The sequence below is a fragment of the Ambystoma mexicanum genome, chromosome 13, assembly GCF_040938575.1.
Source record: "Ambystoma mexicanum isolate Mex_15411 chromosome 13, UKY_AmexF1_1, whole genome shotgun sequence".
NCBI classification, from domain to species: domain Eukaryota; kingdom Metazoa; phylum Chordata; class Amphibia; order Caudata; family Ambystomatidae; genus Ambystoma; species Ambystoma mexicanum.
Window position 1 is genome coordinate 215924583 of NC_090938.1, and position 24827 is coordinate 215949409.

A 24827-nucleotide genomic window follows, 5' to 3' on the forward strand; every position below is an offset into this window, starting at 1 on the left:
GTTCACCTGTCCCTTAATGAAACAAGCATTGGCAAAACCAACAGTTTGGGCTTTTGTGTAAGCATAGGAAAGGCACTTGCCAGGCACTGTCATAGTGGTATTAACGGGCCATTGATGGTAGCAGGTGCAAAATGGTGCAAGTGCCTGGCCATTTAATAGCTGTGCCTGGCATATGCCGAATACTTATACACAAGCCAAAACCGTTGGCTTTGTCAATGCTGGTTCTTAACATGACCAGTGAAGGACATGCAGAGTGCTTATAAATCGAGTGGCTGAATGAAGACCTGGTTATGACATTTGTATTACACCAGCAGCCAATTTACAGCCCCAAATAAGTCATTAACACTAAGAAGACTGCTTTTGAAAAACTCGGACAGGCACTTCAAGTCCAAAGTTTGATAGTAAGGCTTGACTAAAGCAAACACAAAGAGTTCCCTTGAGTAGGTGTTTTGGGCGGTGATGGGCAGGAACTGCATGGGAACGGCCATAGGGATTAGCATGGCTATGGGCAGTTAATGGTTGGCCAAATAACCAAACAACACCTGCAAGCTGTGTGTCCCTCCTCAAATGCATTTCTCCCTATCTGTACTCTAATTCAATAGGTTCAGCTTGTAGGTGGCGCACGTGCCACCTAATGGTCTAAACTAGTTAGATTAGTACATATCTCATGGATGCAAAGAAACTGCTTGGGGTAGGATTCTTCTTGGGGCATGTTTGAAGTTCTGTAAGTATCACAGCAGTCACACTTAAATCAACACGGATTTAAGACTATTACATCATTCTGGGCCTTTGTATGGAATTATTGAAGCTAACTTTTAATATTTCCCCTTACTGGTGCATACCACAACCTTTGGTAATGCTTTGACAGTGGGAATTACATTTCTTAATAAAATGACACCTAATATTTCACTTTTTATTACAGTGCTTAGAAGCAGGACAAATATGTCATTGCACACTTGTTATAAATGCGATAATATTAATGTTGTATTTTGTATTAAAAAAGGACTGGAGGGGTCAGGAGATGGTGTGGGGCAAATATGCCAAATGTTTTATCTGCACTACGTGTATAGCTCAGTGAGTTAAATGCTCAACTGTGACATGTGGCTGCCTGCACTTATCAAGTTCAAATGTTCACGCCGCCTAATCAGCCATTCATCCTTCTGAGGGTATGAACTAAGTACCATTGGGTGGTAATTCCACTGTTATTACTGCACGTAGAAATGGGAGGGTTCAAGCATGAAGCGCTATACATAAGCATGTGATATAATAACATCTTCTCTCAGCATTAGGGAAACTCTAGACCACAGTAGCATCAAAATTCAGTATTTCGGCATGCCCAAAATGATAGGCCATTGAAAGCTAAAACAGTCAAGTTGATTCTATATAAGAAGCTCTTGAGGTGGAGCATCCAGTCTGCCTGCCCTAAATACCACTACCTGTAGCCTTGCGAAAAAAGCACATTAGCCATTGAAAGAAAGCAAAAAAAGTATGTGAAATGAGGAAGGTTCCTGGCAGGGGGAATTGTGGTACGAATGTCAAACTGCAGCCTGCATTAAATGCAAGGTGCACACATTTCACCTGAATAGAATCTGTAACAATCACAGTTTCTGGGTGCTGCACGCCCCAGTGCCAGGACACCCATTGCTCAGTGCAATTAAGGGTAAAAGTGGTGAGGGGAGGCTCTATGGAAGGGGTGCACTCAGCCTTTCTAGAGACACCACTGCACCTGCAACAGCCACTACTGTACTCCAAAATGCTAGAAATAGTTTCAGAAACCAGCAAGGCTCAGTCACCAAGCAACCAGCCTGGTGAGGTTACTCACATGGTGATAATGGGGCATGACTCTGACCCAGAGGAAGCCTAGGGATTCTGGGTCCATGCATCATGATGCCAGACTCCAGAAATCAGAGTCTAAATATTATAAAATGAGATGACAAGGTGATTCAGAATCAGACCTGACGTCAAGGCCTTTCAAGCTATTCAGTTAGAATGGGACTCTACTCTTTGTGAGGCCCCCCTTCCAATTTGATAGGAGAGATGAATAGTTTTTCTTAAGCTGCCATTTTTGGAATAAAGCTTTTCCGCTGGCTGCCTTTCTTTGTTTTGCTGTGCAGGGTCCAGAACACCTGTCCTGTGATAATCTGTCGTTTCAACATTGTCTCTATTGCTACATCTAGGGTTTGGCACAGGATGAGGGCAAAGGGTGGAGCGGGAGGTATGCACATATGCCCTAAAGAAACATTAGTCCTAACAAATTGAAGGCTGGTGCGCTTTAATTGCGCACAGTTGGCCAAAGACAGAGCTTTCCAAAAAACGATTAATAATCACTGACAAGTTTCACCCTTCTTTTAGCTCGTTGGAGTGAGGTATCTAATATGCTGGGAAATTAATAACATTCAACAGTGGAATTCATCAAGCTATCCAACCTTAAAGCTAAAACCGGGGAAATCACGCCTTCAATTTGCATTAGTGAACATATTCTGCTAATACGTTCTATATGCACCCCACAGCTGCCACCCCTGACAGAGGTCCTTTACCTGGTTGCACTGCATTCACTCTTTACATTCCTCGTGATACATAGCTTTTGTGATCAGATATGTGCTCCTGGGATTTAAAAAAACAACTCACCATTTGAAACTGCTTGTGCCCCAAAAAATGTGTGGGCACCTATTGAGTGTGTGCCCCTCCTCAAATGTCATTGCTCTGTGTCCCTCCTCACATGCCATTCCTCCCTATCTGTTCTCTATTGCAATAGTTTAGGATTATAGGTGTCGCCAGCCCAGACAAACTAAAAAGGAGAAAGCAAGGAGTTAATCAAAAGAGATATCAGTAGGTGCTGTTTGCTTCATAAAGTGCGGTACACAAATTTACATAAACATTTGCGTTAATCCGGCTCCATAATCCAACTACGCTTGAAGGGGGGCAATGGCAAGGGAGTCGCAAACATTAATGCAAACACTTTGGTTCCTATAGCAACCACTCAACACAGCCTCCCATCATAGTAAACAAATTTAGCAGTGGTGTTCTTTATTGAGGGTTTCGCTGTGCATACTCTATTTTAAAATATGTCTTACTCTGGGCGCTAACTCGAAGAGCTTCCTTTAAAAAAGAAACGACTAAGCTGCTGAAGATGGTGTTGATCAAATGAAATGTGTTACACACTAGTGTCTCAAACATTGGATACGATTAATGAACAAGTAAAGTGCAATAGAGGAGCAACGTTGTCTGCAAGGAGGAGTATGTTAAGAAACACGCCCTGAACGCCCGAATATGAAATCGAAATTGATTCGATACACGCATAAAGTATGTGACATCCTTTTCCAGTCGAATACCATTTCCCTTTATGTGATTTCACTGAATCCATTTCACTGAAAGTGGTAGGGCAAATAGTATATGTGTATGGCATGATGGGTGAGGTGTTGGGTAAGGGTATACGTTAGGGTGGTGAAGGGTTGGAGGGTCTGCAGGGGGGTCTCCCCTTCGCATAAAAAATAGTTTTTTTCCAGGGAAATGAATTTTTTTCGGGGAAATGGATTCGGTGAATTCTCCAGTAGAGAAATATATTCGAAGAAATCATGTGCATCCTTTCCAATCAGTTGGGAAATGCATGACACAACCTGGTTTGTGTTACCAAGCACTGGCATCCAGAGGCGTTAGTAGGGGGGTGCTGAGGGGCTATAGCCCCGGGTCTTTTGGTTGTAGCCCCAGATAGAAGCTCAGGGGTTACAACCAAAAAGGCTAGTAAGCCCCTAGTCCCAACAGTCCCAAAATTAGCGTAGCCCCAGATCTTTTCCAGACCTAGCAACACCCCTGCTGGCATCTCTTCGAAACGCTAAACAAACAAATAACAGATGGAGTAAATCGGCCACAAGGCGCTGGACCGCCTTTGTGTGCATAGGTCGAAATTGAATAATTGCTCTGAGGGAAATTACTTTGCACAGCTATTTAATCCACGTGTAAGAGATGTTTTGAAGGGTTAATTCATGAACCAAGTACACTAAGAGCGTAAGACTGTGATACTCAACTTCATGAATTAGTCTGTTATGAATCTGTCACTGGGCTCTATGGCAAGTTGTATGCCTTGAAATACTGGGGATTGAAGGGGCATACCTCTCACGAGTGATGCAAGAAGTGGAGTTGGGAAGACGCACCAGAACGTGAGGTGAAGGGGGCGCATATCAGTTCAGTAAGGTCTTCTATGATGAAAGTCCCCCACACCAGCAGCGGGTTTACAACTCCAATTAAGTCATTAACTCTCAGAAGACTGCTTTGAACAAACACTGGCAGGCACTTTGACTTCAAAGCTTGATTGAGGGTAAGGCTTGATTTCAGGGAGCTCAAACAAAGAGTTCCCAGGAAGAGGTGCTTTGGTCGAGCAGAGGCAGCAATGGGTGGGAACGGCCATAGGGATTAGCGTGGCCATGGGAAAGCAATGGGTGAGCACATAGCCAAACTACACCAGTAGGCTGTGTGTCCTTCCGCATACATCACATGCCTGTGTCCCTTCTCACATGCCCCATTCCTCCCTAGCTCTATTCCAATACAATGTTTTGGCTTATAGGTGACTGAAGCGACACCTAATAGTCCAAACTAAAAACGTAGATATGTGGGGCCCTTTTAGTTGGAGGGTTTGAATCGCTCTAATGCTGCCTTTGGATTGTGATTATTAAGGGTCGATGACCAAGGTTAGCATTCTGAAAACCAGAGCTATAAGGGATCATCACAACTAATATTAGCTCAGATGAAATGGTGCAGGTTTTGCAGTGATGGCGGGGCCAGGGAAGGGGGCGCTGCTTTAAATGTCACCGTCAGAGCAGTGCGCTTAATTCAGAAAGCCAGCGGCTGCCCCTTGCTGGCCTTGGAGGCTTGCTGTAATCAGCTAATGGGCCTCTGCATATGGTTCCATCAGTATTATGTGCCGCTGAATCATCTGTCATTTCTGGGCTGCCTTCCAGTGCCTCAATACTTGTGGAGCCGCTGGGCCAAAATCAAGGTGTAAAGCAAGGCACGTGGGTGTGAAAGCGATGTGCAAGCACAGACTGTCCTGCAAAGCTGGCCTAAGAACTGGCAACCCTAGCTATGTGCCCCCTCTAATGGCTTTTGAGCAGAGATGACACTTATGTACTGCCCTCAGCACAACGCCCCTGCCCATCACCAAACAGAAAAGTATACTCTACAGCACGTAAGCAGAGAGTCAGCACTACTAAATCCTGATCGTATCACTTTCTTCTTAGAGTGGGTTTAAAAAAGTTAGAAAAAAGCCCTTCCAACATGTAATGTACGAGCAGCATAGGCCATTTCAGTTAACAAGCCACATCTGTCGCAGCACCACAGAGTAGCCATTTGTAGAAATTCACCTCTAGTTCAGAGAGACAGTGCAAAGAATTATGGGTATGCAAATTAAGTGAAATGTTTGCGCCATGGGAGATCGACATCATGGGCCTCATTACGAGGTATTACCTCCAATACCGGTACCGAGTCTGCCCTCGTTCAATGGGGACTTAGCGGTCTATTCCGGCCTTTGCGGGACCGGTAAGTTCCCATTGAAAAAGCCATTCCCATTCACATTCAGCACCAATAGGGCTCAATGGGAAGGAGGAAGGCGCTAATAATGGTACCGCAAATTGCTGTACCGTTATTAGCTCTGAAACCAGGCGTTAAGGAAGGGACCCGCTAAGGGACCTCGGAATAGTGCGCAAAGAGATTACCGGCACCGATGTCCTTAACGGTGCCCAGTATCTCTTTGCGCCCACCTCGCAATGAGGCCCCATGATCTGATAGATCAGTGCTATTTTACCCATCACTTTATCTGTCCAAAAGCAACAGCTTTGATGACAGCAACATCTATTTTCATCTAGCGCTGTGGTGGAGGGGAGTCGGTTTCTAAATTCTCCCGCTTTTCACAGGTAATCTCAGATCTTATGTGGCACTTCATGCCGGATTTCTCCCCTCGACTACATGCTGTAATTGCAGTGATTACTATCCAATTTAGCAGTACTGAGTTAATCCGCTGTATAACAACTACATTCTCAGCCATCACAGGCAAGATTTGAACCTGTGGATGCAGACTGATAACGTTAGGTGAGCGCTTAACTCCCTTAGCTATCATACCCAAGAATAGAAAGGAAGCATAGGTGGCCTAGGATCACAATATTGTCTTCTGTCATTTGAAGAGTGACTTTATCTGACACATTGGAGCCATTTAAAATGCTATGAAAGTAATTATCCCCCCTCTTTATGGTATATTCTGCTTTCCTCATTTTAGAGCTGTCTCGGCTTACATGGTAAGATAATGTAATAAGCTTGTATACTGGCATTTACCATCCAAGTTGCCTTTCATGGCTGAGGACGTCCTAGAGATTTATACTTGTTCCCTATGCTTGGGATCCAGACCTGGTGAATTATAATTCTTTTTATTAGCTATCGCTACAGATTGTGTTTACACCAGCTATGCGCGAATCCCTCTGGGCTTGGGCTTCTGAGGCGTCCTGTTACCCGTAGCACACCACCACCACCCCGTTTACAGCTCATTGACACCTCTATATCTGGGAAACAATACAAGCCTGCATTTTAACAAAGTATCATTTTCACAATCTTTTATTGAAGCTGCAATTTCCTTAAAATGAAAAAATCCAAGCGATTTCACCACAAGGCACCAACCTTTTGATGCCCCAACTTCCGACCTTAGCGGACTGTGACACTCTGGAGTGCCGTGGCCTGCACCCTCACGGCTAAAAATTGAACTTTGCTACGATTTATATTTGGCAGTTGATCTTAAAACAACACCTACAGAGTGATAGTAAGGGCCGCTAGCACTGCACATTTCTAATGATAATACATGTGTTAAGTTTTTAGTGTATTGTTGGAAAAATGGCATATGAAAGGATAGTTTTACATTTTGTAATAATGTTTTGTTTTTGGATGATGAATTGAATATGTGTTTTCAAAGTTAAACTGATCTTATGGTACTGACCTAAATGTTCTGCTTTATGGATGCTGTATCTTGGTGCTTTAAAGAACGTCTTCTTGTTCATTTTGTTAAATATATTCAGTGTCAGTGTGTGAATGGGTTAATGGTATGTTTACCAATAAACCTAAATAAAAAAATAAAATAAAAAAATAAACCATGGATAGCTTAATGAGTTACACACTCGCTGCTCAGATCTGTGTTCTACCTCAAGGTCACAATTTCAAGTATGTTAAGGTGGACACAGGGTCACCCCTCCTTTACTTCACCAGAAACACTTCTTCAACTATTTTCCTCTTCAGCATTTACTTCTTCATGCCTTTACTTCTTCATGCCTGTACTTCTCCATGCCTATAATTCTTCAGGCATGTGCTTCTTCATGCATGTACTTCTTCATGCCTTTACTTCTGCACGATGCGTGTGCTTCTTCATGCCCATACTTCTTCATGCCGTTACTTCTTCATGCCTTTACTTTTTCATGCAAGTACTTCTTTGTGCATTTACTTCTTACCTTTACTTCATCTGCATTGTCAAGGTGGCAATGGGCGTGGAAAGGTTGGCTGCATGGTTAGGGCTGGGTCAAGGAGTAGTTAGGGGGTAGAATTTGGGTTAGAAAAGAAGTGTGGGTTCCGGGGAGTCTGCCCATGCAATGACAAAGTGAATGATAGAAGAAGTGAAATACCGAAGACGTAATGGTACGATGAGGTAAATGTGACAAAGTGAATCTATGGCGACGAGTGTGCTGCAGAAGTAAAGACATACATCCGGACACAGCTGTTCCCAATTCCAAGACTGATCAATCACCTACTATTTCATTGACTAGTGTTATTGGAAAGCGTAGCACGTTAATATGCTACCATAAAAGAGTGGGCAACTGGAGCTAAAGCACCATGTTATTTTGTTGTGCTTGATTCAGCGGTCTGCAAACTTCTGCTCTCCATATGTTATAGACTACATCTCCCATAATCCTTCACCATAGACCACGCTCGCTGTGACTGGTGGGGTTTCCAGTATAGTGTCTTGCGATCCAAAGAGTCCAGACCCTGGGGTGATCTGGGAAACAGATGACGAACAATGAACAACATATACTTTGATTTTAATTCATCCTTTTATGCAATTATACACTAAGGTCATTAAAAAGTTGAACGGCCTTGCAATTAAGGGCAGCTGGGTTTACCAGCTAGGAACGGGTCAGTATAAAGCCTATGACTACATGGGGTCCATTCAGGGGGACAGGATTTGGCGAGTAGGGCACTACAGTGGTGGACATCCCGAATGGCACTGCAGAGGGTCTAATGAGTAAGCAATTCCTACAAGCAGGTGAAGCGAAGGTCTGTCATCGGAGTGGAGCGCGTGGCACCTGACCTTATAGAGCAGGAAGTATGTTATCGCAGAAGGCAAATCAAATTCAGTAAAACCAAATGTGTGCTGTGCCTGAGTCCACATCCTCCTGTGATGCCCAAAGAGGCCGAGCGTGTCTCTGGGTTCCTTGTGCTCTCCTGCAAAAGGATTGTTATCATCGCAGCAGGCCCCTTACAAATTCACAATACATAAATAAATAAATATGTAAGCACTTTGATTTTCGTATTTTAAGGGATATGCCACAGTTTTAGAGGGGAATGATGACAATTGGGATTCCACTGTCTTGATGCTACATCTGCGAGTTATAGGTTTCCATGTATTGTAATATTGCGGCCCTGGACAATTAATGAATTGAGAAATCCATCTTTTTAATAACCTTTCCACTTATCCAATAACATGTTTATTAGAGAAAATACATAAATACAAATAAATAGATTGGGTTGGGCCACTCCACTTGCAGTGGCACCTTGACTAATTTGCATATGGATTTCCCATTTATTCGTTGTACAGCAGGATGAAAAAGAATGGAATGTAAGACTGCCCAGCTATTGCCAGTGGTTATGATTACTCCAAAGCTTTTACGCACATCTCTCTTCGGTGTATCCAGAAAAGAAGACCAATGCTGCCATGAGCAAATGTACTGCCCTTCGGGCCAACGAGGCCCAAGGAGCAGAGACCAGATAGATGCTAGGATCATTGCATCGTACAGTGATGCGTAGGCCAACAGCCCCCCCCCCACACTAGGTTTCCGCTCCAGAAAGAGCCTCCAAAGGAAATGGATGTCTCTACGTGGCTAACCAATGTGACTCGGCTGTGGCAAGAGGAGCTCAGAGACACATGGGGTGATGTACAATCGTCAGTAGAATGAAGATAATATACCAAGCCTGGCTGTAATGGGAGTATTGTGTCCACCTTTCGAGGGTGCCTTGCCAGAGGAATACGCGAGATCGGGAGGGGAGTCCATAAAGTGGAGGCCTGACAGGGCCGATGGTTTAAACCAGAAGTCCTCAATGGTGAGGTCTGATAATTGAAGAAGGCTTACATTGGAGGAGATGAGGGGGTCTGATTGGGAGATCAACATTCACAAAAGGTAAAAATCAGGACAAGAGGCGAAAAATAGGGGTCACCAGGAAAGTTTGGGGTGGCGAGGAGGGGGCTCATGAGTGACATTAGAAAAAACAATTCCTATAGAAATGGGAGCGAATAAACGGAACACGCAACCTCTAAAGGTGTAGCATAAAGAACAGTAAATTAGTTGAGAAAGGGACCAATAGCACAATTTTCTAGGGTCCATTCAAAAAGACAAAGTGATAATGGTGCAAAAAACGAGATAGCGCTTTGTCGTTTGCAACTACTAAAGTCTGACTCAAAATCAGTCGGGTATTAAAGGATATTTACTGACAGAAAACTGCTTGGCCAAATATGCAGTGCCTCCACTAGCCAGTCTGTGTAATTCTCTGCACAGCCTTATTTCACACCATCCATCCATCCATCCATCCATCCATCCATCCATCCATCCATCCATCCATCCATCCATCCATCCATCCATCCATCCATCCATCCATCCATCCATCCATCCATCCATCCATCCATCCATCCATCCATCCATCCATCCATCCATCCATCCATCCATCCATCCATCCATCCATCCATCCATCCCACCATCCCTCCATCCATCCAGCCACCCAAACTCACACACCGTCCAGTTTTTTGCTATTTGCTAAACAGCCATGGGTGTAGGCTTGTAGCACTCACTGCCATTTGGTAGAGCCTGGCCGCCCCTGAATAGTGAAGGTTTGGAAAAGGGAGATTCCCGGTATTAGGATTCATTTTACGGTCTCACATTTATTCATGGAAATATGACATGAAAGGTAGTCACGGATTCTAAAAGGTTTTTCTCTACCGAGATCAAATTTTTCAGCTGACACATGTTTTGCGCCTAAAGCACTTCCTCAAGGCCAGGGGCGCCATTTGAGGGTCACCAGAAGGAGCAGCTGCAACACCTGCCACTCCTTTTGGTGACCCCTGGCTCCCTTTTTATCTTGACAACATTATTGTGATGGATACATAAAATGACTATTTCATGCTACAATGTAGTTATCTTAAAATGATTAAAGCAAGAAAATGAAGGAAACTTATAGAACAATGTGATAAAATGCTTGATGAAATCATGCAACATCTGCATATATATATAAACTTGGGCTTGCAAAGGTAACAATGCTTTTACAGTGTATAAATAAATCACGCTAAAGACAAAAAGACAAATAAATCTGGTGGCAGAGCAGAGAACTATAGTTGGGTTTCATGGCAGCTGACTGATACATGCCAACATGCCCTACATCATTCCAGAGATGCCCAAGTAAGCCTTTTTTGTTTTGGCTATAAGGTGGCGAATTAATTGGAGCTGTAAACGTGCTACGGGTCTAATAAAAATGTCTTAACCGGGTGTGCCTTTAGCCACTCTATTTATAAGCATTATGCTTGTCCTTCACTGAAGTTGTTTTTAAAATAAGCATTAGCAAAGACAACAGTTTTGGCTTGTACATGAGTACTAGGCATTTGCCAGGCACTGTTATATGCCCACGTTCTTACACCATTTTGCACCTGCTACCAGCAGTGGCTAGCTAATAAGGCAGTGCCTGGCAAATGCCTTTCCCATGTCTACACAAAAGCCAAAACAGTTGGATTCTACGACACAGTGCTCGATTTGTAACAGGAAAGGCAAAAGTCCAATAGTGTATAGGAAAACACAAGACTGTATAAGCATCTTCGAAAACTATTGGGTGTGATGCAATGTACACTGAAGAGACCAAGGGCAGCAAGTGACTTGCAGGAGACACATGTCCAGAAATGAAGAAAGTAAAAGTCCCAGTCAGAAAACAGCTTGGCTATACATCATAGAATGAACCACTCAGAAAACACATTTCTACTAGTGTCGCCAAGGTCAATGCTCATGCAACATCACTTCTTGTGATGCATTGTATCAAAGGGCATGAGATGCCACTTGCTGTGATGTCATCAGCTGTAAGACATCATTTCCGCTCCCCATGGCGATTTGGTGAATTCACACCACTGCTCAGGGCTCATTAGATTGCATGATACTTTATCAAGCTAGCAGAGCATAACTGTGCCCCATGTGAATTGCATGAGGATGTAGTCATCTATTTAGAAAGTGGGAAGCATAATGGCCGGGTTTGCTGTTGTGCTTCACGGTATATAGAAACAACTTAATGGTCTGTCCACTGCGCATAGTACATCGGTTTTTATGTTGAGTCCAGAACTCAATATTCTTCACCCTCATTGGTTACGAAATGTTTTCTTCTTCATATGTTTTTATTCTATTGTGGTGATCATCATATTCCTGCCAACACGTGTTTCGACCTCATATTACATTGGTCTTCATCAGGGTAGGTAAATCACCTCTCTTGTTCTCACTACATGTTGTCACCAAATTTGCTCTAATGTTCAATTGCAAAGAGCTCATTCGCTCAAACAATAATCTTCCTTATTTTATCACTTCACACCCACATGCTAAAGAGTTCTTAATGCATTCCCAAAGGGTAAGTCCAAAAATGACCTATATCGCGCTCTTGTTAGCTCTCTCAGTCTTCTCCGTTTCCCTGTTCACTACCTCGTTAAGAGCAAGGATGCTTGAGGGAACATGAAATATAATAGCTGAAATCTCCCTTTTCCACAATACCTGATTAATTACAACATAGGAGACACCTCTGTGTTGTTAGCGACACATGGGAACATGTTTTTCTTCTGTAGATAGTGTTGGCTCTAGGAGTGTTCAAAATGGTGCGCAATGACAGTGGAAAACTAAAGAGCTCATTTATCTCCAGGCGTAACGTGAATTAAATGAGTAAAAATCATGCATTAGACTTTGTCGGATTGAATTTACATTATTCCACATTTTCATTCATCTGTTTCGCACAGAGGATAGGTGGATCATGAGTTACGATTCCGCTTCCCCCTTTCTCTCCACTATGCAAATGCTCCAGCATTTACACCAGCATGACATTTCATGCTGGTGCGAATGCTGTGTTTTCCCATGGAATCCACCTGCTTTTTACACCTGCAAAAATCACCTGATTCCATATGAATCCATTGTAAATGCTGCCTGACATGTGTACATGGCATTTACTAATTTTGCACGGCACAGTTCAAAAGGGTGGTGTACAAGCGTGTACGCCACCTTTTTGCAGTGCACTTTTGCACTCCATTCTGCAAAAGTTGAAAATTACATCGAGGGGGCCTGTGTATGTCAAGGTGCACACTTAACGGACACCCTTCCGCGTAAACGGCGATCTCAAAAATGAGCCTTAGGGTATACTTCTCAATAGGACCCTGCATAACATTTTGTTTGCCGAATTCTGGTAGGCCGGTTTGTTCAATTAATTTGTATAAATCATTATCATTTGTTTAGCTTGCCAATGTGCGTGTGTCTTTATAACATAACTATAGCCCTATCTGGTGCTGGCGATAGCTCACAGTCACATTAAGAACACTGCACCTGTATTCACTTAAGAAATATAGGATTACTAGCTGAATGCATGACCAGGTAACGTGATGGCCACCCTGCCTGGAAGCCTGCCATCTGCTGGCAGCCGATTTATTTGCTGCGTGACAGTGACACGTGCAATGACATGTGTGGACAGACAGAGGGCTGCAGTGTGGGCCTATAACGGAATGTGCTTACAAATGCCGGAATATGCTAGAATGTGCTGGATGGCGAAGAATCAGAGAAGGTGTGATGCGATCGATGCCAATGGGCTGACGTGATGCTGAGATTCCGCGTTCATGCAAGACTGTCCTGTCAGGACTCGACCATTAGCTTTACCCCCTCACCAGGGACCCATCCACATTCATTCACAGGGGTACTATCATGCTACTAGTCCACTTTTACTCTTGAATCCATTTTCATCCCTCGTTTCGTTCTCCAAATCTGCAGCTGTGTTTATGATTCCTTCTACCGCATGCCCTAAATATTTCAAAACAAAAGTAAGGCTGGGGGCACTATGGATCGTTCTACTGTTAGGCCTCTTACAAAACTACCACCACGGTGCTGAACTAAGCAAACCAAGTGACATATTGTTTCTCTAGCCATAGTGAGGATAGGATAGGAAGCAAACTCTTGAGCAACCAGGTTATCCCCAAAGCTGCGGTCTGCAACCTTTTGGACTACAACTCCCATCTGCCCCAGCCAGCTCAATCCACACTGAGGGGTTATGAGAGTTATAATCCAAAACATCTGAAGAGCCGTAGATTGCAGCCCTGGTCAAAGTGTTTTCTATAGCTTTAACACAGTCTGCCTGTATCAGGGTATCAGGTAAAAAATTGAGAATTTGTTCACTCCCGATCTTACCCCAAATGTGTACCCACTGAATGCCTTGGTGCTTAACATGATCACCTTACAGTGAGGAGAACATATAGCTAGCTATCCTCCAGTTCGGGGATCTGCAACCTTGGAATCTCCAGATGTTTTGGACTACAATTCCCATCACTCGTAGCCAGCTTAGTCACTGTGAAGTTTCATGGGAGTTGTAATCCAAAACATCAGGAGAGCCAAAGGTTGCAGACCCCTGCGTCTAGGTAATATATTTTTGTGTATCCTGAGTTCATCCATCAACCTGCCTATATATTCGGCGTGCCTTTTCATTCTTCACCATTAGAGGTAAGTATTATTCTGCAATCAATGCGTATAACTTGGGCACAGCTCCAGCTTTGGCTCATGATTAGTATAATTTCCAGACCCTAGATATATAATTTTTTAAGAGCAATATCAATGTTAAATGTTAATGTTAAAGGATATTTATACCATGCACTATCACCACCGTAGTGGTCCTCTGGGGCTCTGGTGGATCTGAAAGAAAGAGGGGTAGGTTAGGGCGTGTCAATAGGACAAAGTTTGGAGAAAGAGCAAGGCAGCTGTGATGTGCAGTTGGCAGCTTCAGTTCGGTTAACACCGTTCGCTGAGCTTTTTGGTGTGGTATCCGGTCAGAGTCCATCGTGTGTAAGGCTCTGTGTGGTGGGTTTGTTGTTGCGGTGTGGTGAAGTGCGTGCAGGTGTGTGAGGAGGGTGAGGTTTAGTAGGGTTGGTTATTAGCATTGTTGTCTGGAGAAGCGCACAATCATATTTTGTGTCTTTCGAGATTTTAGACAAGATTTCTTCCTTACAGTGATCTAGTTTCAGCATGACAAGGATGTCTCTCATCTCTCTGTCCATATGTTGCATTAGTTTATCTCTACAATTCTATTTTTGTTCTTACTCAGGTCAGCCCCTATATCCCAGTCTGCACCTGACGCAAGCTGGTCCCCTCAGATCTATCTGTTTGTGACCTATGCCCATACCCATAGCTCCGTCTGGGTGCAACGCGGTACAGTTCAGTCCTTAACCAGGATGTCCGGATTGACACAAGTGAGTCAGCGTACCTATGTCTCAGATGATTATGTTGTGTGTGTTGAGTTAGTCGTTACGGAGTTAGTACATCTCCAAGAATACTGTTGTGGTATCATGTAGGTCAGTCTAGTGCAATACATCTTCTACTTGCTTGCTTGTTTGTGGGTTTCTTATTGTGGCTATAGTAGTGCCATTTGGCTGGCAGGTTGGCTTAATGGAGGGTAGGTTTGAGGGTGGTTGTCTTGTGAGCGTGAGGTAGCAGTTGGATCATGTGTATGCACAATTGGGCTGGGTTTACACAAGGTTCATATAGTCATGTCTGTCAGGGTGATGCTTGGTAGTGGGTGAGGTTGATAGTTGTGCCTGTTGTGTCGGCCTTGCTAGCTATTGTTCTGTCCTGATTCAGTTGTTGCTCATGGTGGTTCTGCCTAGCATTGTCTCTGTTCTTACGGTGGTCCCCCTTTCTGTCAGTTCTAGGTGTTATCTGTGTCGTCAGGTGTTCTGTCAACTGGTTCTCATTCCATTTTTTGGTTTTATTGTGTCTGTTTTTTCCGTCGGGTTGCGAGGTGTTGAAGAGCCAGGTTTTTTGTAGTTTTCTGAATTTTAGGTGGTCTTTGGTGTTTCTTATTTCTTTCGGGAGGTTGTACCAGGTTTTTGCCACCAGGTGGGAGAAAGAGGAGCCCCCAAGTTTTTTCCTGCCGTATGGCTTTGGTTCCAGGTGGATTTCATTGCTTGATCTAAGAAGCCTTGTCGGCTTGTAGATGTATTTTCTTCTTTTTTTTTAGGAATTCTGCTCCGTGGCTGCTGATTGCCCTGTGTGTTATGCTCATTGTTTTGAACGTGATACGTTGTTTGATTGGAAGCCAATGTAGCATTTTTTCACTGGTGTGATGTGATCTCTTCTAGAAAGTTTGAGGAGGAGTCTAGTGTTTTAGATGCATTATAGTTTCTTCAGCAGGTGTTCTGGCATTCGGAGGTAGAGGCTGTTGGCGTAGTCGATTCTTGACATGATGAGGGCGACAATTGTCAGTGTTTTGTGGGTGAAGGACAGGAATGGTAGGGCTCTTTTTGTTGATTGAAGGAAGAAGAGGCATTTCTTAATTATTGCGTTTACTTGTGGTGGCCATAGAGTGGGTGAGGGAGGTGGAAGGGGAAGTAGAAGAGAGTGAGGACAGGATGTCCTGAGTTTTGAATGTGAAGTGGGAAGCCTGTGCAGTACAGAGGGACTGGGAAGGCAGAGGAGGAGTAGAGACTGCAGTAGGATTGGCGAGTTCCATGCAGATTTTGAACAGTTCAGCCATGTTGTTGGTGGCACCAGAGATGCAGGCTTGGATATGGGCCCTCTTAGAGCAGATGGAGAGAATGGGTTGCCTTTGGAGCAGGCAGCAGGCCAGTCTGTGGATGTGCTTGATGCCCACCACTTTCGTTCAGCAACTCTGCACTTGCGTTTCAGAAAGGATTGGTCGGAGTCAAACCAGGTGTTGCGCTTGGAGGCAAGGGCAAGGATGTCCAGGGTGTTGGAAATAGAGAGGTGAAGGTTAGCAAGGGCTTTGTCCATGTGAGAGTCAGTGGCGGGAGTGGAAGGGGGAATTCAAGTGGTGGAGAAAGCAGCAACTGACACTTGCTTCATCGGTCAAATGACGAAGAAGGAGTCTGGCAATGTGGGCAGAGGCATAGCCGGGGAACCCAAGAGATCAAGATGAAAGGACAGGAGAGCATGGCCAGACCAGGAGAGTGGTGTAGTGACAAGGTTGGAAATGGGGATGTCCGCTGATATGAGAGCATTCAAGGTGTCTCCAGCTGAGTGGGTCGGACCAGAGGGAAGAATGGTGAGGGAAAGAGACAACAGAGGCTGTGGAATAATCCAGTGGCCGCATCAGGAGAGTACAAGTGAATATTAAAGTCTCCAATGAGGAGAAGCCTAAAGGTAGAGGCCAGGAGAGAGGATGTGAGATCAGACCACTCCAAAAGGAAGAGGGAGACCAGAAAAGGTAGATGGTGGCGACAGTCAGAGAGAGGATAGGAGAGACACCGAGCCTGCAGACAAGGCAACTGAAGGAAGAGTAGGATTGAGTGGGTATGATAGTAGCAGGGACCCATTCAGGGAATATCAGGGCCACTATGCCTCCAGACTGGTTAGGCCTGGGTTTAGAGAGGATCTTGTAGCCCTCAGGGAAGAGTCTGTCAAAAGCAGTGACAGCTGGCAGTGAACAATGTCTCTGTGAGAGTGAGGATGTCAATGTCTAAGTCTTCCAGGAGTTGACAGGTGTCAGAGGAGTGTTTAATGGCAGAGCAAGAGTTGAGGGTGGCTACTTAAACCTGGTTGCCACCTTTGAAGGTCTTCCGACGAGGGGTGGAACAGGGATGTGGTACACCCGATTATGGTGGTGAAGGGGCAACCGAAGGAGGAGTGTCAGTAGAAGAGAGGAAGTTGATGAGAGACAGAAGACGCCTATCAAGAAGGAGGAGGTTGGGCTGAGAACCCTGGGCCATGACAGTGCCATTATGGTAGACATTAATGATGCACCTAGAGTAAGTGAAGTGTGCCAAGAGCACATCCCATCTGATTCCACCATTAATGGGCAAAGAAGTGAAAGGAAATAGGACTGAGACCACATGAGGAGTCCATAGGTCAGGAGAGGGAGTGACAATGAGGATTTCAGTGACAGTCTGCCTGGAAGAAGCATTGAAAAAGGTGTCTGCGATGGGCAGATCTGGGTTGGAGACAAGCAGATCTTTCTTAAACTTCTTCCTTCCAGGCTTCAAAAGAGAGGTAGGATAGGTGATAGAGTAGCAGTCAGAGTAAATAGGAGAAATTGAGAGCAACATGGAGGGAGAGGGCAGAGAGATGAAAGGGGAGAGTGGGAGAGAGAGAAACTGCACAATGCACAATGAACTCATCAGGCGGCCTAGCAGCAGGACAGGCACAGACGAATCAGCTGCACAATGAGCCACAGGTTGCAGAACATGGGGTATTGATCTTCTCAGCAGCATAGGAGGAAGGAAGGCGAGCTCAGAGGAACTTTAAACTCTGTTCCCTGAATGTCATGTGCTTCTCTCAGGTGGCGGTTTCGGCACTAGTCACTGGTGGTTTCCCTGCTGTTACTCTGTCATGCTGGCCTTCCGGTTTGTTGGTAGAAGGGAATGGTGCTCATCAGGTTCATGGACTCTTAGATATAGATGTTCATTGGTCTTTCTCTTGCCCAGCATTGTTAGAAGGAGTTGGTTGGCACCAGTTGCTGGACTTCCATTCCTCTTCTTATAGACAGATGGGCAGTAGTATTTCCCATCCCAGGCATTGTTACAAGGAATTGGTGGCAATGAGGTTGCTGGTCGTCCATTTCTCTTCCTCTGGACAGCACTCATTGGTCTTTCCCATATGTTGGTAGAGCGGATAGGGAGGCATAATGTTCAAGGACTTCCAATCGTCTTTCTCTGGCCATATGCCCATTGGTCTTTCTCTTCCTCTTTCTTGGTAGAAGTGATTGGGTGGCACCAGGTTGCTGGTCTTCCATTCCTCTTATTATGGAGAGGCGGTCATGTGTCTTTCCCTGCCCTAGTGTTGGTAGAAGGGATTGGGTTAGTGCAGGTTTCTGGTCTTTCTATCCAGTTGTTAAGGACAGCCAGTCATTGTACTTTCCCTTACCCCAGGGTTGGTAGAAGGGATTGGTGAATGGCAGGCGTCCGAACTTCCTTTCATCTTCTCATGGACAGATGGTCACTGGTGTTTCCCTTCCCCTGCACTGGTCGAAGGGTTTGGATGGCTGCAGGCTGCTGGCCTTCCATTCCTCTTCTTATGGACGCATGGCCATTAGTGTCACATGATCTCAAGAGTAGGTGTGAAGTGGGGAACCAAAGGCCAATGGCCTTCCCTCATCACAGAGTTAGTGACAAAGAAGCCATATGTACACATGGTTTCGGGGGGCAGACACACAGACCTTGCCATTGTTTTCTTAATCGGATGCCAAGATCCTGGCCCTCTTCTGTTGTTGAGATGCTGTAGTGCCAAAACCAGGCCACTTCCCCATTGCGGCTGTGATCAGATATGATTACTTTGGACTTTCCTTTACATTTTGCTTGTGGCTCTAGTGTGCAGAGGGACATAAGTGCCCCTCGATGCTGCTGATATTGGGCTTCAAGAATGCATGGTATTTTCACTCCATTGTCCTGGTGGTGTTTGGATTCAGTGACCCTTGCATTCCTCGTCTTTGTCGGTGATGGGATGTAAAATGGGGCCTCCAACTGCCATGCTGCTGGCACACAGGCTAGCCATCCACCTCTGTGCGGTCGAGGGTGGCGGGGTACCATGCATTGCTGGAAGGGTTGATGAGGTGCATGGGGAAAACCTTCCCCCTTCATAATGTTGTCAGTGGTGGGCTGGATGAGGCGGTGGTGGTGGTCAGGCCACTGCATGGTTGGTGGTGATGGTTGCTTGGGTGCTGATCTTCCACTCTGTGGCATTGGTGCTTCTGGAATGTTAGGGCATGCATGTCGCCTACCCAGTGTCAATGAATTAGTGATGCTCCTTTTTTACCCTACAATTAATAAGCCCAAATGGGATACGGAGGGGCTGGCATTCCTCCTCCATGGTATGCCTACAGTTGGAAAGTCGAAGGACTTGTCCCAAGACCTGTTTACTGCTCAGGATGAACAAAGAGGGCAAGAGAAGACTTTCTGGGCCCTATTCAGGGGTCCGTGTAAAATCACAAAACTGTTGTTCCTTGGAGAAAGAACACTTTTCCTAAAAGCACCATATTCTGTTAAAGTGAGAATATGGCAGCTTGGCATGACAACAGCCCTAGCAACCGTCAGTAATGTAGGGCAGGCACTGTGAGGGCATTCTCATTGCAAAGCTCTGGCTTACACTATGGCGTCTGTAATATGTTGTTAGCAGCTATTTCTCAGGTTGTTCATGCAACACAGGATGCAACCTGGGCAGTTCCTGGATGGCAGCGGCACTATTTTGATTTACTTGAGGCTCAACAAGACTTTCATAAATCAGGAGCGTGGCAGACCTTTGAGGAATGCAGACAGTGACCCTGCTTCTCAAGCTCCCCCACAATGATAGATTGTATGAGCCCAACAGCCCCCCAACAATCCTTCTAGCCATCTCAAGATGGGGGTGTTGGAAACTGAAAGGGAGAATGTTGGCTTTCCACTCCAGTTTTTGCCACAGCTCAGAATCGGGCCCTCAGACAGACTAGCTGCGTCTCCTGCCGCAAAGGAACGGGGGACGGTGTTGCCAGGAGACCTCCCTTGCCTCCTATCTGCCTCCTCATCACAAGAGCTTACTTCAGCCTTCACCTGAGGGGGTGGGGTAAGAGGGGGGCATTTCATCTCCTCAGGGCAGAACGCTCTAATTTGCCTAGGTTCCTCTGCATCCTCCTGGGCGTCCACGTGGGGATGCTCCACCATCTCAAAACGTCTCATCCTATCACTAATAATACAGCTTTCTTCGGAACACACACTTGGATGATTTCCGCACAATACCAAAGTAAAACACAGGGTATAAGATGTTTCGCCATCCATCATTAACGCATTCCAGCCAGGACAGATTTAATTTTGTTTTGTATTTCAGATTTGAGTACATATTAGCTGTATGCAGTGTAACATAGTCCGACATAGGTCTCGGTCTCACTCTCTCTCTCTCCCTCTCTGTCTGTCTCTCTGTCCACAGCTCTCTGTCTCTCCACTCCCTCCCTCTCTCTCCAATCCTTCCATCTGTCTCTCTCTCCCTCCACTTGTTTTCTCTCTCTCTCTCCCTCTCTTTCTCAGTCTCTCTGTTCACTGCTCTGTCTCTATCCAATCCCTCCCTCTGTCTCTTTCTCCCTCCACTTGTTCTCTAGCTCTCTCTCCCTCTCTCTCTATCTCTCTCTCTTTCTCTCTCTCCCTCTCCCTATCTCTCTCTCTTTCTCTCTCTCCCTCTCTCTCTCAGTCTCTCTGTTCACTGCTCTCTGTCTCTATTCAATCCTTCCCTCTGTCTCTTTCTCCCTCCACTTGTTCTCTCTCTCTCTCTCTCTCTCTCTCTCTCTCTCTCTCTCTATCTCTCCCTCTCTCTCTGTCTCCCACTAGTCCCCTGTTTTTTGTTAAGTGGGTGTGAGTCGTACTGTCAAGTTCAGAATTCCTCAACCAACCCCAGGCCCTGATGACAGCTGCATGATCAGACTAAAAATAAAATGATTTGTTTAGGGGGCCAAGGTGAATTATTTAATTGTACAAACATTGTAACCTGGCTACTTTTACAATGCTCATTTCTAATGACTTCAAGTGCACAATTTAAGTCATAATAATAATTGTAATAATTGGACACCTGTCTTCCTGAGCAAAGCACATCCTCCAAACCTAGAGACATACAAACCTACTGGAACATATCACAAATATTCTGATTGGTTATCATTTCAAGCGGGGCAGCCTGGTACACGCCTATTGTACTCTTTTGGAAATACCCCAATGAGAAAGGTGAGGGGCAAATAACATAAGTGGGGCTACATGAAAGCAAAGAGAATCTTGTGAGCGTAAGCGTCACCACAAATATGTCTGTGATTAAAGGGTTGCATGCCTGAATCACCAAGTGCATACTGCACACTGGGTCTGGTGCTCATTTCATTTTTCACAGCACGCACGCCAACATTAAAATGTTTATACCATTGTACGGAGCATAGGGCTGTGGCGAGAATGTTCTCTTTCAGAGAGAGAGAGAGAGGGGGGGGGGGGGGGGGAGAGAGAGAGAGAGAGAGAGAGAGAGAGAGAGAGAGAGAGAGAGAGAGAGAGAGAGAGAGAGAGAGAGAGAGAGAGAGAGAGAGAGAGAGAGAGAGAGAGAGAGAGAGAGAGAGAGAGAGAGAGAGAGAGAGAGAGAGAGAGAGAGAGAGAGAGAGAGAGAGAGAGAGAGAGAGAGAGAGAGAGAGAGAGAGAGAGAGAGAGAGAGAGAGAGAGAGAGAGAGCTGTAATTCATATACTGTTTTGTCCTTTTTCAAGCGCCCATCTGTCTTTAGGCAAAACTCCATTGCCCATAATGCCCTCAATAAATTCATTGTCATAAAATTCAGTGAGACCATGTTTCTTGACAGAGCCCTTCTTCAGGCTGTCAACTACAAAAACAAGCACAACTAAGTATCTGAGAGACTCTTTTTGTTGGCTCTGGAAGCTGCACAAATCCTGTTTACTCTGTGTTTGAGTATTGCACCCCCAGGGGGGCGCTGTGCACCATAACAAACACAACATGAAAGTTTGGCTGAGGCAGGCTCCTCGTGTATACACTATCAAAGTGGGCCATGCTCTTTCCTGAACCAGATGAAGAGCAGAGGTCTAGCATTGGCTACAGCATTTAGGGCCTCATTACGAGTTCGGAGGTGTGGTAAGAAAGTGGTGGCATTTCTGTTTTGGCAGTAACAGAATTAGCGCCATTTTGTACCGCACCGCTATAGTCCGAGTTTGGAGGAAAAGTGGAGTATCTATTACCAGCAGTAGCTGGAGGTCAATCCTTCACTTTTCCTCCAAAAATCTGCTGAATTCCCGTAGCGGAATTACCGCTTGCGGTAATCCCGCCAAAATTCCCATTGAGTCTGTCGGACTCCAAATGGGGATTTACACCACCCTGTCACCACTTGAATTTTCCACCAAAATACCACCAAACTTGTAATGAGGCCCCTAGTCTTCTCCATTTAGCTCTGGTTTGAAGGGGGTTCTAAGACTTTGGCAGGCGTAATTACAATTCATAGAGGCATATGGCGTCCGCAAATGCGCACGTGCAGTCCAATGAGTGGCAGCGTAAATTCCTTTGCACTGTTTGAATGGCCACTAATACGATTGCGCATGTGCGAAGGTACCATCATATATATCATGCTTCATTTGGCAAATGTTAGTAGAGAGCTCTTTCTCCTCTCAGTGATTCCCACAAAACTGTGATTACTTTAAGCACACGTGTGACTCTGATTTCTAAATTTCCAGTTATATCATGAACATACCCTTAGCTTCTTTAAACATAGCAGGGCGTGTAGATGCAACACATTTACTGCATAGTTTTTGATAGTCCATTTGTATGACATAATAGAAGTTCGCTGTATATAAATATATATGCAGGCTTGATGCCAACCGCGCCGGCAGCGGAGAGTTTGATACCGGCGGTGTGGTTTCAGAGCCGAGGGAGGCCATAAGAAGATGGATAGTAGGAAAACGTGTGTAACGGTGCAGACATCAGGCTACAGGAATACCCTTCCAGTGACATAGTGTGGAGATTATCACTGCACGACATTAAACACAATCTGCATAGAGCTATGTGTGCAATGGCATGGGGTGCGCCCTGCACCACCGCGCCGCCGCAAGCAATTCATGGAAAAGCATTGCCCGGGCATGAGCCTTCCATGAATATCCTTTCGAAAGTGGTGGGCCTGGAAAAATATCAGACTTGTGAAGCACTATGGAATGTGCAGTGTTTTTTTTTTTTGAACTGTGAGTGGGTTGACCTTTGTAAAATAACAATTTGTGTTCTTATATAGTGCTTCATGCCAGATTCCTCCCGTATCTGAGCGTTGTAATGAAGAAATGTTACTATTACCCGATTAAATGGTACCTTGAGTTATTAACCTTAGAAGGATAGTCAGTGCTTTCTGAAAATGTGAACTTGCAAAGTGTCAGTTTGCCCCATGCCCGAGGAGAGTTCTTAAACTGGATGCCCGTCTCAAGGCCCTGTAGTAGTTTAATAGGGTGTTGAGTAGTTGCTCTGGATTACAGATACATAGACACACCTTCCTTACACACAGTATGGATCTGCCTATAGTCTTGATATTCGCTGCCCCAATTAATCGCCTACTTCTACCAGGAGGTCATTTATATAACTAAAAGGTCATTGACCAGCAATTTTGGCTTTATTGCTGACTGGGCTGAAGCCGTTTCTAATATGCACAATATAGTGTTGTTCCAGTTGAAATATTAACATACACAAAACATACCACAAATTGAACATTATTAATGCACTATGCTTAACCATTGGCGTTGTGCTCTGGCAGACAACCTTTAATATCTGTGATATACTTTTAATTATTTATTTTATTGGGTATTTGTAAGGCGCTTACACATCAAGAAATTGGCCCTCATTACAACACCGGCGCTAAATAGCTATTAGCACCATGGTTGGTGGCGGTGTTGTAACGAGTCCGCCATGGTGAAATGGGGAAATACCGCCCCATTCCAAGGTTGGCGGGGCGGTATTTCACCATTTCACCATAGCCCTTCCCCATTCCCATTTTTGCCCCATAGGGCTCAAAGGGAATGGGGAAGGCGCCAATTACGGTACCGCAAATTGCGGTACCGTAATTGACTGCGAGGTCCCTTTGCGGGTCCCTACTTTAACGGCTGGTCCAGCCCAGCCGTTCAGGACAGGTCCCGCAAATGGACCTCGTAGTAAGGCGCTAGTGGTTAAAGGCGGCGCAGCCTTTTACGGTGCTGTTAACCACTTAGCGCCTGGGTCGTAATGAGGCCCATTGTGTTTGAAAGTACCCACAGGAGCAAGGGCACAGCAAGATAATGGAGTATAATAACAGCGAAGAGCAGAATATAAAAAGTGGTCCTGCTAGGCCTTGTGAAGATTCGGAGATGACATAGAGACATGATGGTGGTACATAATTTCATATAATGACATATTTATCAGATATTATTGGGTATTATGCTTTTCATGCTGCCCGTAGACGCCTACAGTTCCTACGATGCTTGCATTGCTGTTCTGCTGGGCATCTTACTGCAGCCAGCCACTTCACAGCACACAAAGGAACAGAGGACGGGAATGACCAGACTGTGGTGCAAATATACATTCTCGGGACAAATGCACACTCCTGGATACTGGGAATATACATGCAATACATAAAGCACCACAATCAAGGGTGATGCAGTGTTAATTACGAATGCATTTTGTTTTTGGAAAGTGCAGCTGTCTGAGTTAATGCACCTGTGAACTTTCCCTCGGGAGACCAAGTTGCGCCACCCAGGGGTCTACGTGATCTGCTTGAATCTTTTTCATCGAAGTAGATTTCGGCCAGTTGTTTTTTTACAGGACGATTTTGCCACAAATATGTGCGGGGGAGATCCCCGAAACCCACCCATT

At 45.1% G+C, this 24827-nt stretch overlaps 1 protein-coding gene across 1 annotated transcript in view; it reads left to right on the forward strand.

Moving 5' to 3' along the window:
- Positions 1 to 24827, forward strand: part of MYBPH (myosin binding protein H) — a 223562-nt gene that overhangs the window by 121598 nt on the left and 77137 nt on the right. The window lies entirely within an intron of this gene.